Source organism: Littorina saxatilis, linkage group LG14, assembly GCF_037325665.1.
Source record: "Littorina saxatilis isolate snail1 linkage group LG14, US_GU_Lsax_2.0, whole genome shotgun sequence".
Classification (NCBI taxonomy): Eukaryota; Metazoa; Mollusca; class Gastropoda; order Littorinimorpha; family Littorinidae; genus Littorina; species Littorina saxatilis.
Window position 1 is genome coordinate 13,052,685 of NC_090258.1, and position 10,559 is coordinate 13,063,243.

Here is a 10,559-nt window from a genome sequence, read left to right on the forward strand (position 1 = left end):
CCAAAAACAAAATGTTAATTACAATTTTCAGATTTTTAATGACCAAACTCATTAATCAATTTTTACCCCTCAAAGCTAAAATGCAATACCATAGTCCGGCCTTCGTCAAAGATTGCTTGACTACAATTTCAATCCATTTGATAAAAAAATGAGGGCGTGACAGTGCGGCCTCAACTTTTACAAAAAGCCGGATATGACGTCATCACAGACATTTATCAAAAAAATGGAAAAAAATGTCCGGTGATATTATACCCAGAAACTTTCATGTCAAATTTCATGAAGATCGGTCCAGTAGATTTCTCTGAATCGATGTATACAAACACACACACATACATACACACATACATACATTACGACCCTCGTCTCGATTCACCGTCGTTAAAACATTTAGTCAAAACTTGACTAAATGTAAAAACTAAACAAAACATTACTTACTTTTTCTGACAATTATCATTTCAATTTAAGATACCTGAGAAAATTTTAAACGTAATATCGCTTTGTGTTCTTGTTGCAAATGTAAGATGTAACAAAAAAGCACAAAACAAATCTGTATTCTTCTAGTAATCACTCACCTCCAATGCTGATGGGCTGCGTGTAGACAAAACCAAACTTGGGCTTTATGACGAACAAAGCTGCTCGGTTGCTGTCTGTAACAACACGCCCTCGTTATCGTCCCTTTTATAATGACGATTATGTTGGCTTTCATTGGTTACACGACATGACGTATTCAGCCTCTTAACATGAGACTGCAAAACTGGTTTAGGCAGTGTTCGAGTCATCCAACGCAAACCTCACACAACATCCCGAGAAAGGTGAGTTGTTGACAAGGAATTTGGCAAGCACTATGTCCTTGCGTGTTTGATTCCTGAAAACTACTGCTGTCGTATCAAACGCAACATGATTCAACTTACCGAAAAATGTATATCTTAAAATAACGAAGCTCTCTCTCTCTCTCTCTCTCTCTCTCTCTCTCTCTCTCTCTCTCTCTCTCTCTCTCTCTCTCTCTCTCTCTCTCTCTCGCTCTCTCTCTCTCTTTCTCTCCCTGTCTCCCCCTACCTCTCTCCCACCTCTTTCTCTCAACTCTCTCTTTCTTTTTCTCCCTGCCCAACCCTCTCCCCACCATCTCTCTTGCTCTTTCTATCTTTTTTTTTCTTGGTTTTTTCTTTTCTTTCTTTCTTTTTTCTTGCTTTTTTTTTTAACCTCAGTTACAATATGACTCGCTATGAGTATGATACTGTGAGCGATGCTGAACAGTTTAAACATAAACAGATTGGGTTATAAATAGCAATAATATCATTCTTTCGTTTAACATGGACAATCTTCGAAAATGTACAATATTTTCAATCAATTATAATTTAGCTATAATTCTCTCCGTGAACAAGCATTTGCACACTTTCTCTCTCTCTCTATCCTCTCTCTCCCCATCCTCTCTCTCTCTCTCCTCTCTTCTCTCGCTCTTTCTCTATATTTAGTCGTCCTCTCTCTCTCTCTCTCTCCCTCTCTCTCTCTTCTCTCCCTCTTTCTCTATATTTAGTCGTCCTCTCTCTCTCTCTCCCCCTCTCCCTCTCTCTTTCACCCTCCCTGCCACTCTCCCTCTCTCTCGCTCTCTCTTCCCCACCCCTCCCTCCGCTCTTTCTCTCCCTCTCTCTCTCTCGCCCCCTCCCTCTCTCTCTCTCTCTCTCTCTCCTTCCCTCCCTCTCCCCCTACCTCTCTCTCTCCCTCTCTCACACCCTCTCTCTCTCTCTATCTCTCTCTCTCTCCCTCTCTCTCTCTCCCTCCCTCACTCTCCCTCCCTCACTCTCTCTCTCTCTATTACCATGGTTGTATTTAAATGAATTAATAATAATGATTTATTCCCCCCTCTGCTTCTTTACCTCTGTAAACTTGTAGGGGTAGTTATTTTTCGATAATGACCCAGCAACCAAACAAATAACGACCCAGCAACAGCCTGAATCCTCGATAGTGCAATGGGTTGAGAAGTTGTTCTGTTTCGGTACTACTTTTTGCGACTGAAAAGTTCCGAACGCTCTAACGTACGAAGTATACATCTCTGGAGCAAACAATACAAACATACCGCATTTAAATTAACAACTACAGGCCTGAACACATGAATCTTCATATAAAATCCATGAGTTCGGTTGTTTTCTGAATCTAGATTTGCCGTGCTCAAACGTTCATCACAAGCAATTTCCCGCAAGGCAAGTAACTCATACTTTGTCTAGCGACAAGAGTAGTTCCCCTTCTTTTCACTCAGTTTCTTCGACAACAGACTGCAATCCGACGGTCAGTTTTCAACAATATTTCATTTAATAAACAGATCACACGCAACCAAATGCACACATCTCATCAATTTAAACAACATAAAGCGGTTTCATACACTATTTTCCCCAGAAAACTGAACTTCATACAGTTTTTAACGTTGGAACACGGGTGCAAAAGTTCGTCTGCTAGTCCCATTTGACGAAAGAACATTATCCGAAGCGATACCAAAACATATACAGAACACACAATATCTGCCTTTGCCGCCACAGCAGAATAACAGCATATCTGTGTACTTGATTTTAGTCCAAAATAGGAAAACTGACAAGAAGTGTTAACAGAATGGAATGATTTGCACGGAACTATACAACCGCGCATTAATCGATCGCCTGCGCAGGTTGACTGGTTGAGTGAATAGGATTCGATCAAACTTTCGCAAAAACCCTCCTCTTTTCTTTGAATAACTGAAGAAAGGAGGAATAAAGAGGTTACACACCTCGTCTCAGTGATTATAAAAAATAATGGTCTCAGTTGGCGGTCATGAAAAAGCTCGCTAAAGCTCGCATTTTTCATGATCCGCTAACTTCGACCATTATTTTTAAAGGGATAGTATCCGCCGGGAAAAGGCCTTCAGATCGCTTTCAAAGCATCACCGTAAGATTCTACGTTACAAATAATGCTACCATCCATGAGGAATAACTTAACTTTGCAAATTCAACAGTTTTGATAGCTAATTAATTGTCGTAACAGAATCCAAGGAAAGAGCACTCTTGTAATGGTTGGGTGATTTCCCTTGTCAAATGTGTCAACAATGGCGTCTCCCTGCGATCATTGTAGTCTGAAAGTGAAAAGGTAAGTCAAGTGTTAACGTTGTCTGACAGGAAATAAAGCTTTCAATAGGACAAGTCAGTATCAGTGTACAAGTTGCTCTCAGCAGGACTGCAAATGAATCGATCGATGCGAGTCAAAAAGCCCTGTTAGTGTAGCACTCAAAATGATTCGCCCTGACGAAGATCATACTCGTACTTTGTTTAGGAGCAGTACTCATTCAGATTATCTTGGACATATGTGTTGCCTGTTGGTGATCATTTCAAATATATGTCTCTAAAGTTGTGCTTTTACCTATAAGCTTATGCATTTGTTTCAAATTCCATTCATGTCACTGATCGAACACAGGGAACAGTAAACGTGCGAGAGTTCGAAGCAAAGCGCATTCATGTTTCAGACAAATAGAGAGCTCTGAAAATTATGTCTTTTCTCATTATAGTAACCCAAAAGAGAAGAAATTATACTTATCCCTCTGAACAATGTCGAGGATATCAGTGTCTTGTGCATTTGTTGTGTGTGTGTGTGTGTGTGTGTGTGTGTGTGTGTGTGTGTGTGTGTGTGTGTGTGTGACTTGTATCACTGTGTGTGTGTGTCACTGTGACTGTGTGCATGAAACATGTGACTGTGTGTGTGTGTGTCACTGTGTGCATGAGTGTGATTATGTGTGTGTTTGTGTGTGTGTGTGTGTGTGTGTGTGTGTGTGTGTGTGTGTGTGTGTATTATGCTTGTGATATAATCACATAATATATATAAATTGTATTTTTGTATACACGTGAAAAAAAGAGTACAAACTACACTGTTGTGTGCGTGAACGTTGTGTGCCAGCTGTCAAAACTCAAGTGAGCTTTTCCTGATTATGATTGAAGTTTGCTACAAATAACTCATTAACTGTGAGGGAGATTGATTAATATATAGTGTATTCTTTTCAAGCATTTGTCTTTATTTTCAGGCTATGGAAGTTTTACATTCAAAACAACAAGCGGCCAGGCTGCTCGTTCAACTTCAAGAGAAAAGTGCACATCGAGGCAGGATAGGGAGAGGAATTAGCAGAGGTGTGAGCTAATGCAGAGGCAAGGACTGGTCCAAGTCTTCTCAAACTGAAATTGGTTTGCTGGGCAAGGGGAAGGCTGATCCGAATAACAATTTGAAGGTAAGTGAGGACTAGTTATACTTATAATATTAATAGATACTTTCTTTGTGTGCAGGAGTTAAAAGAAAAAGACTTATGATGTTAGAGCCAAGGGTAATTTTGTGAATTCCAATAGAGTGCTTACTGCTATCACAAAAAATGAAGAAATTACATTTATCCAACTGAACAATGTCAAGAAAATCAGTGCGTGTTGTGTATTTGTTATGTGTGGATGTGTGTGTGTTTTAGGAATGTAATGTGTGCAGAAAATAAGTAAAATTGTGTGTAAGTGGGGGTGTAAATAGTGGTCTGGGTGGCCCAAAAAACAATTTGAAGGTGAATCAGGACTATAGTTATAAGTACTTTCTCTCACTGCTTCCCCCCTCAACCCCCACGCCTCCTCCAAACTCAATCATTCGAGTAAGTACCTTTTTATTCTGCAAGATTTGTGAGGTCGAAGACTTTGTTACAGGGTATACTAAATAATGACTAACGGTGAGGTTTTTAGGTCTCAGTCACAAATTACATTACCGGTGCTTTTTTTTTCATTCTAGGGAATGTGTGTATTTCCTGGTTTCAAAAAATATTGAAAAAGAATGAAAATTCAGCTTCAGCATCCAGATTTTGTCAAGATATTTTGTGCAGTTATATTTCAGTACCCACAACCTTTTAGTGTCTCATAAAGGGAAATAAATGAACAGTCCTCACAATTAGGGTGCTGTACCGTGAACCCCCCCTTTTAAAAACCTTTACAATTCAAGATCTCCCCTATATTTAGACCTTGCTTTTCAGATTTTCTGGTCATAACCTATGAAAATTCACCTTCATTTTAAGACTTCCTGCTTTTTATATTTAGTCAAGTTTTGACTAAATATTTTAACATCGAGGGGGAATCGAAACGAGGGTCGTGGTGTATGTGTGTGTGTGCGTGCGTGTGTGTGTGTGTGTGTGTAGAGCGATTCAGACTAAACTACTGGACCGATCTTTATGAAATTTGACATGAGAGTTCCTGGGTATGAAATCCCCGAACGTTTTTTTCAGTTTTTTGATAAATGTCTTTGATGACGTCATATCCGGCTTTTCGTGAAAGTTGAGGCGGCACTGTCACGCCCTCATTTTTCAACCAAATTGGTTGAAAGTTTGGTCAAGTACTCTTCGACGAAGCCCGGGGTTCGGTATTGCATTTCAGCTTGGTGGCTTAAAAATTAATTAATGACTTTGGTCATTAAAAATCGGAAAATTGTAAAAAAAATAAAAATTTATAAAACGATCCAAATTTACGTTTATCTTATTCTCCATCATTTGCTGATTCCAAAAACATATAAATATGTTATATTCGGATTAAAAACAAGCTCTGAAAATTAAATATATAAAAATTATTATCAAAATTTTTTTTTCGAAATCAATTTAAAAACACTTTCATCTTATTCCTTGTCGGTTCCTGATTCCAAAAATATATAGATATGATATGTTTGGATTAAAAACACGCTCAGAAAGTTAAAACGAAGAGAGGTACAGAAAAGCGTGCTATGCAGCATAGCGTAACCACTACCCCGCTCTTCTTGTCAATTCCACGTGCACTGCCTTTGCCACAGGCGGTGGAGTGACGATGCTACGAGTATACGGTCTTGCTGCGTTGCGTTGCGTTCAGTTTCATTCTGTGAGTTCGACAGCTACTTGACTAAATATTGTATTTTCGCCTTACGCGACTTGTTAATACCTGATTTTATCAGATTTTGGGAGATCGTAAAAGGGGGTTTCACTGTAATATGAATTCTGTTTTAGCTACACCTGTATGCTGTTTGTAAAGAAGGATATTTTACAGATTGAGGGGATCATTTCTGCCTCCATAATGATCGTTATGATCTGACACATTGGCTAACAGATTCCATGATCATGCTGTTATGTAGGAAGTCATAATAATGATGTGTAGGTTTTTGAATTGTGTCTGCTTTGCAGTTCAAATAGATGTCTGCCTTCCTGTTCAATTTTTTTTTAAACAAGACAATCCCTGAAGCACATTTTCCAACCACATGTCAAACAGCAGTTCTGCTTAGCTTGAAACATCAGTATTGAATAATTATATCAAATTGACCTTTTTGCGGTTGAGCACTTGACAGATACTGCTACAATACCTCTTGTAGAGAAAAAATTTAGAGATACAGTGGAGCCCTTTTAAGATATATATGTATATACAGCAAACTCAATCAAAGAAAAGCAGAATGTCTTAGAATAGAGGTTATAAACAGGAATCTGAGAAAGTAGTGTCTTTTAAGACAAATGTTGTTGTGTTTTTTTAAAAGGGGGGAGGGGGGGGGGCAAAGTTAGGGTTTCACTGTACAATGCAATGGTAAACTGGGCATTCATTCCAAGTAGCTAAAGATGTGTAACTGACACTTTTGCTCGTCAGGAGCACTAGAACACGTCACATTTTCAGAATGCTAAGTGTGTCAGAATGCTAAAAATCTGGAAAGCCAATGCCCACAGGTATATCCCATCCCCCCTCTCCCACCCACCACCACCTTTTACTCACACTTGCAATCCATTACGTACATGTATGAATAGATTACAAACACTCTTTTGTAACTCTTTATTTTCACACTTTTTCTTGCATTTGGTTAATTTTTTCAACCCTTTTCGAAGTTTGAATTAAGTGTCTTCACTGATGGGTGATTTTCTGTTTATGCTCCAGGACTTCAAGGCACTGGTGCTTGATGACAGCAGGCTCCTACTGGCCCACACACAAAGAAGAGATTGAAGATGCCCTGGTCCTGGAAGAAGAAGAGGGAAAGATCAATAAAGCCAAACGATACGCATCATTCAGAGTTATATTGAGGAAAGATATTGGCTATTCGGGTGAAGGTGTAAGAGTTGCCATGTGCAGTTGCTGTGTATGGGTCATAGGAATGACATTATAGATCCAACTGGCCAGTACACTGACTTTCTTCCTTGTTGCCTGCATTGGAGTACATTGTGGTGTTAAACAAAGTGCGTTTCTGTGTGGGTTGGTTTACACATGCTCTGTCACATTCCATATTAGACGGCCAGCTGAGACTACAAAATAGTGCATGTTTGTACATTAAAAAAAACAATTAAAAGGAATTCTAACCAGAACCAATCGATACATAAATGTTATTTGTATTTTTGACCAACATATGACATTTTACACACACCTTGACAGTCCTTGTTCCCCTTGAGGAACACTGACTGTCTCAATCTGTGTAAAATGTCATAATTTGGTCAAAAATACAAATAATGTATATTGTTTTTTTAATGTACTGTAATCTACCTTGTAAGCGCCGTTAGTACCTAGTAAACGCCCACCCCCAACATTTGGATCAGTGTTTGAACATATGTTGTGTGTGTGGTGTTTTTTTTATTATGTGCACAGTTCTGCACCTTGTAGAGACATTTTCATTCTAGAGAACGCTGACAGACAGCTATATATTTATTTATTTCATACTCTCGGCACTGGAGTATCTCTAGATAGCCCCTCAAAAAGAAGACGAGGGAGGGTCTTCTGAAGTTGAAGAGGTCTGCTTTCAGTGATTTCCAGGGAGCATGTGAAACGACCAGTGTTTGATAACACCATTTCCCTCTGAAAGATTTTAGCTTTCTAAAATAAACTTACCCCTTTCTTCGTCACATCAATGTCTTGGATCAGTATCAAAGACTGACAGAATGACTATTCATTTCGTGTTTTTTAGGATGTGTACACGTACATTCACTCTCACTGAATGAATTTTTGTGTTTGGTTTTTAGTGTTTTTTCTTTCTGTTTAGACACTTGCATATCAAGCCAAAGATACATACAGGGTGACTATTTGTGCATGGAAACAGCTGACATGAGCAATAAAGTCTGGGGAAGAGAGTCCTGAAAGTGTATTGATTAATGCGTTGAATTCACAGGTCTAGTAAAACTTGTGCAAAACAAATATATACAGGTGTTGAAAAGTGCTCGAATTCCAAGAATAGTTTCATGTGTAGCACCTTTGAACTGTGCAGCGAGGATGTGTGCCTGTGGATTTGAGATCTACATGGAATAAAATAGACACTGTTCTTGACAATTGAGTATGTTTTTGTGTGCGCATGTTGTTTGGTTTATTGATAATAATTGACTTTTGGTCAAGATGTAACCATGAATTTCTGTAGCAAAGATGCAATGATAAAAATAGACAGAATATGATCAAATAATAAGACACTGGGCTGCAAATTGCTTTTAATTGTTATTGTATTTATCTGTAAACCGATCATGATTTCCATGGCATGATTAATGCAGTGGAACCTCCCTTCTATGACCCCCCAATTTAAAACTCCCTTCTTTTTAAGACCTTGTTTTCTCACATTTTCTGTTCATAACCTCTGTAAAATTACCCCCATTTTAAGACTCGTTCCTTTTTTAGACTCGATTTTCTCAGATTGTTTGAGGTCGTAAAAGGGGGGTGCCACTGTAGTAATAATGCATCTTCAGAAATTGAACACAGGTGCTGCAGTTTTTTTATAACCATGAAGAAGAAAAATACTGTTTCAAAACTTTGACAGTGTCTTATCCTCAAACGTACACCTTTTTAAAGAATCCATAACTTTTAATCACTCAGCAAAATTTCCTGCAGCTCAAGTGAACCTTGAAATGGGGAACAATTGGCCACACTCAAGGAATCGGTTCCTGGCAACTTTTCTGTGCCTGAGAGAGACATGACAGAGATAGTTACTCAAGATAAAAGATAAGCTTGACTTACATCAGAATTATGAACATTTAAACTCACCTTGAGCTTTGTCCGAAATATTTTAAACCATTATTGCCACACATTGCAAGAATGTTTGATGTCCGGGTGCTTTTCCCCTGAAAATTAAAAAAAATAGTTTTAGTAATTATAGCAACATATAAACCACTAAGTGTAAACCAAAGGCTGGCCAATTACATACAGTTCTACAGCAACATCAGTTCTGAACATGAAGCTTTCAACATGCACAGCGACACTTAAAAACGGTAGTTAAAAAAGAAAGGATGAATGAGATTCTGCCGCATTTAGTGTTTGCTTCAATGAACGCCGTCCGAGGAAGAATGTGATCTTCGTTAAAAAGTTACCCTTTCACAAAGCCTTACAATAAGCTTCAATCATAGTTTTTCCTGCAAAATCACAACATTAAAAACTTTAGGCACAGAAAAACTCATACCGCTGACAATATAAAATGTCAGTTATAAATAACATTTTCTGTTGCACTACATCCAAAGACTGTGCTGACTGACCTTACTTTTTCCATCTCAAAACAATTTTTAGGGGGATTACCTACTCTGTCTGTCTGTCACAGTGTCAGTCTCAGTCTCCTCTAGACAGTGCACCACACGAGCTTGTACCCAACTGCCAGTTGATCATTATTTACTCCTGCATGTACGCCCTTACCAGGCTAGCGAATGCGTAGTATACGTGTAGTTGTAAGAAGACTGTAGGGATGAAGGAGTAAATAATGATCGACCGGCACTTTGATACAAGCTCCTGTGCAGTGCACAGACACACACACACACCGTGGCGTGTCCGCGTTCAAACCAAAACTGGACTCAATCGACCCTGCACACTACACGTTCGTGCACTCGCTTGATGGATGCTTCATTCGCTCTACACACCAGCAGACACACAGACAAAAACGGCAGCAACATTTGTCTAGGTCTGTCCAAAGTCTACACAACACTTGCTTTACTTACAAATCCCGGCAGCAGGAGAGAGCTCTGCGTCGTGGGTAGTCAGCGCACACCGCCACACGACGGTAACACTCATGATGTTCAATCCAACTTTCCCACTGATTGCTGTTGATAACTTTGCATTTTGTGCGTCGAGCATGACTTTCTCGTGATTCTGTGTCGTTCCCAGTCAGTCTGCTGCTTTCTGAACCACCTTGAGTCGATTTCTTATTGAAACGTGTGGGCTTGTTGTCACAAAGCGGCCATCCCATCCGCCATTGTTTTGAGTCGTCATGAAAACGGCACGCTCGCGACGAAAACCAGTCTATGACGGCCAATTTTAATCTTCAAATGGTGGAGAGCAGACGTCAAAAAACTCATTTTGATTTAATTATTTAGCATACTTGTGGTGCTTTATTGAGCAAACCGGGCCAGGTCAGTGCGTCTTAATTAAGGTACACTAGATTCCCCAAAATCTTCAAATCGGCCGAATTCGACAAAAAACTCTCCAAAATGGCGGCGCGGACACTATATCTTTAATAATCACTGAGACTCGGCGTGTAACCTCTACATATTTTGCTGTTCGTCATAATTGTTTTCATCATTGATTCACCTTAGTTAATACATTGACATTTTTTTCTTGTTTATCTTGTCACTCTCTCTC

At 39.2% G+C, this 10,559-nt stretch overlaps 3 long non-coding RNA genes across 4 annotated transcripts in view; 1 reads left to right on the forward strand and 2 right to left on the reverse strand.

Moving 5' to 3' along the window:
- Positions 1 to 996, reverse strand: part of LOC138946653 (uncharacterized) — a 36,831-nt gene extending 35,835 nt beyond the window's left edge. The window contains exon 1 of the long non-coding RNA XR_011449393.1: positions 573 to 996. This is a non-coding gene — a long non-coding RNA (uncharacterized lncRNA). The remainder of the gene's footprint in view (positions 1 to 572) is intronic.
- Positions 997 to 2,857: 1,861 nt separating this feature from the next.
- LOC138947153 (uncharacterized) lies at positions 2,858 to 8,387 on the forward strand. 2 transcript variants are annotated; one of them, XR_011449572.1, is made up of 3 exons: positions 2,858 to 3,111; positions 4,037 to 4,237; positions 6,909 to 8,387. It is a non-coding gene; the product is annotated as an uncharacterized lncRNA (long non-coding RNA). The 2 variants fall into 2 exon arrangements; XR_011449571.1 differs by lacking the exon at positions 2,858 to 3,111 and having other exon boundaries at positions 3,843 to 4,237; positions 6,909 to 8,282.
- Positions 6,792 to 10,308, reverse strand: LOC138947151 (uncharacterized). The gene is made up of 3 exons (XR_011449570.1): positions 9,920 to 10,308; positions 8,982 to 9,058; positions 6,792 to 6,987 (listed from the first exon to the last, which is right to left on the reverse strand). It is a non-coding gene; the product is annotated as an uncharacterized lncRNA (long non-coding RNA).
- Positions 10,309 to 10,559: the final 251 nt, after the last annotated feature.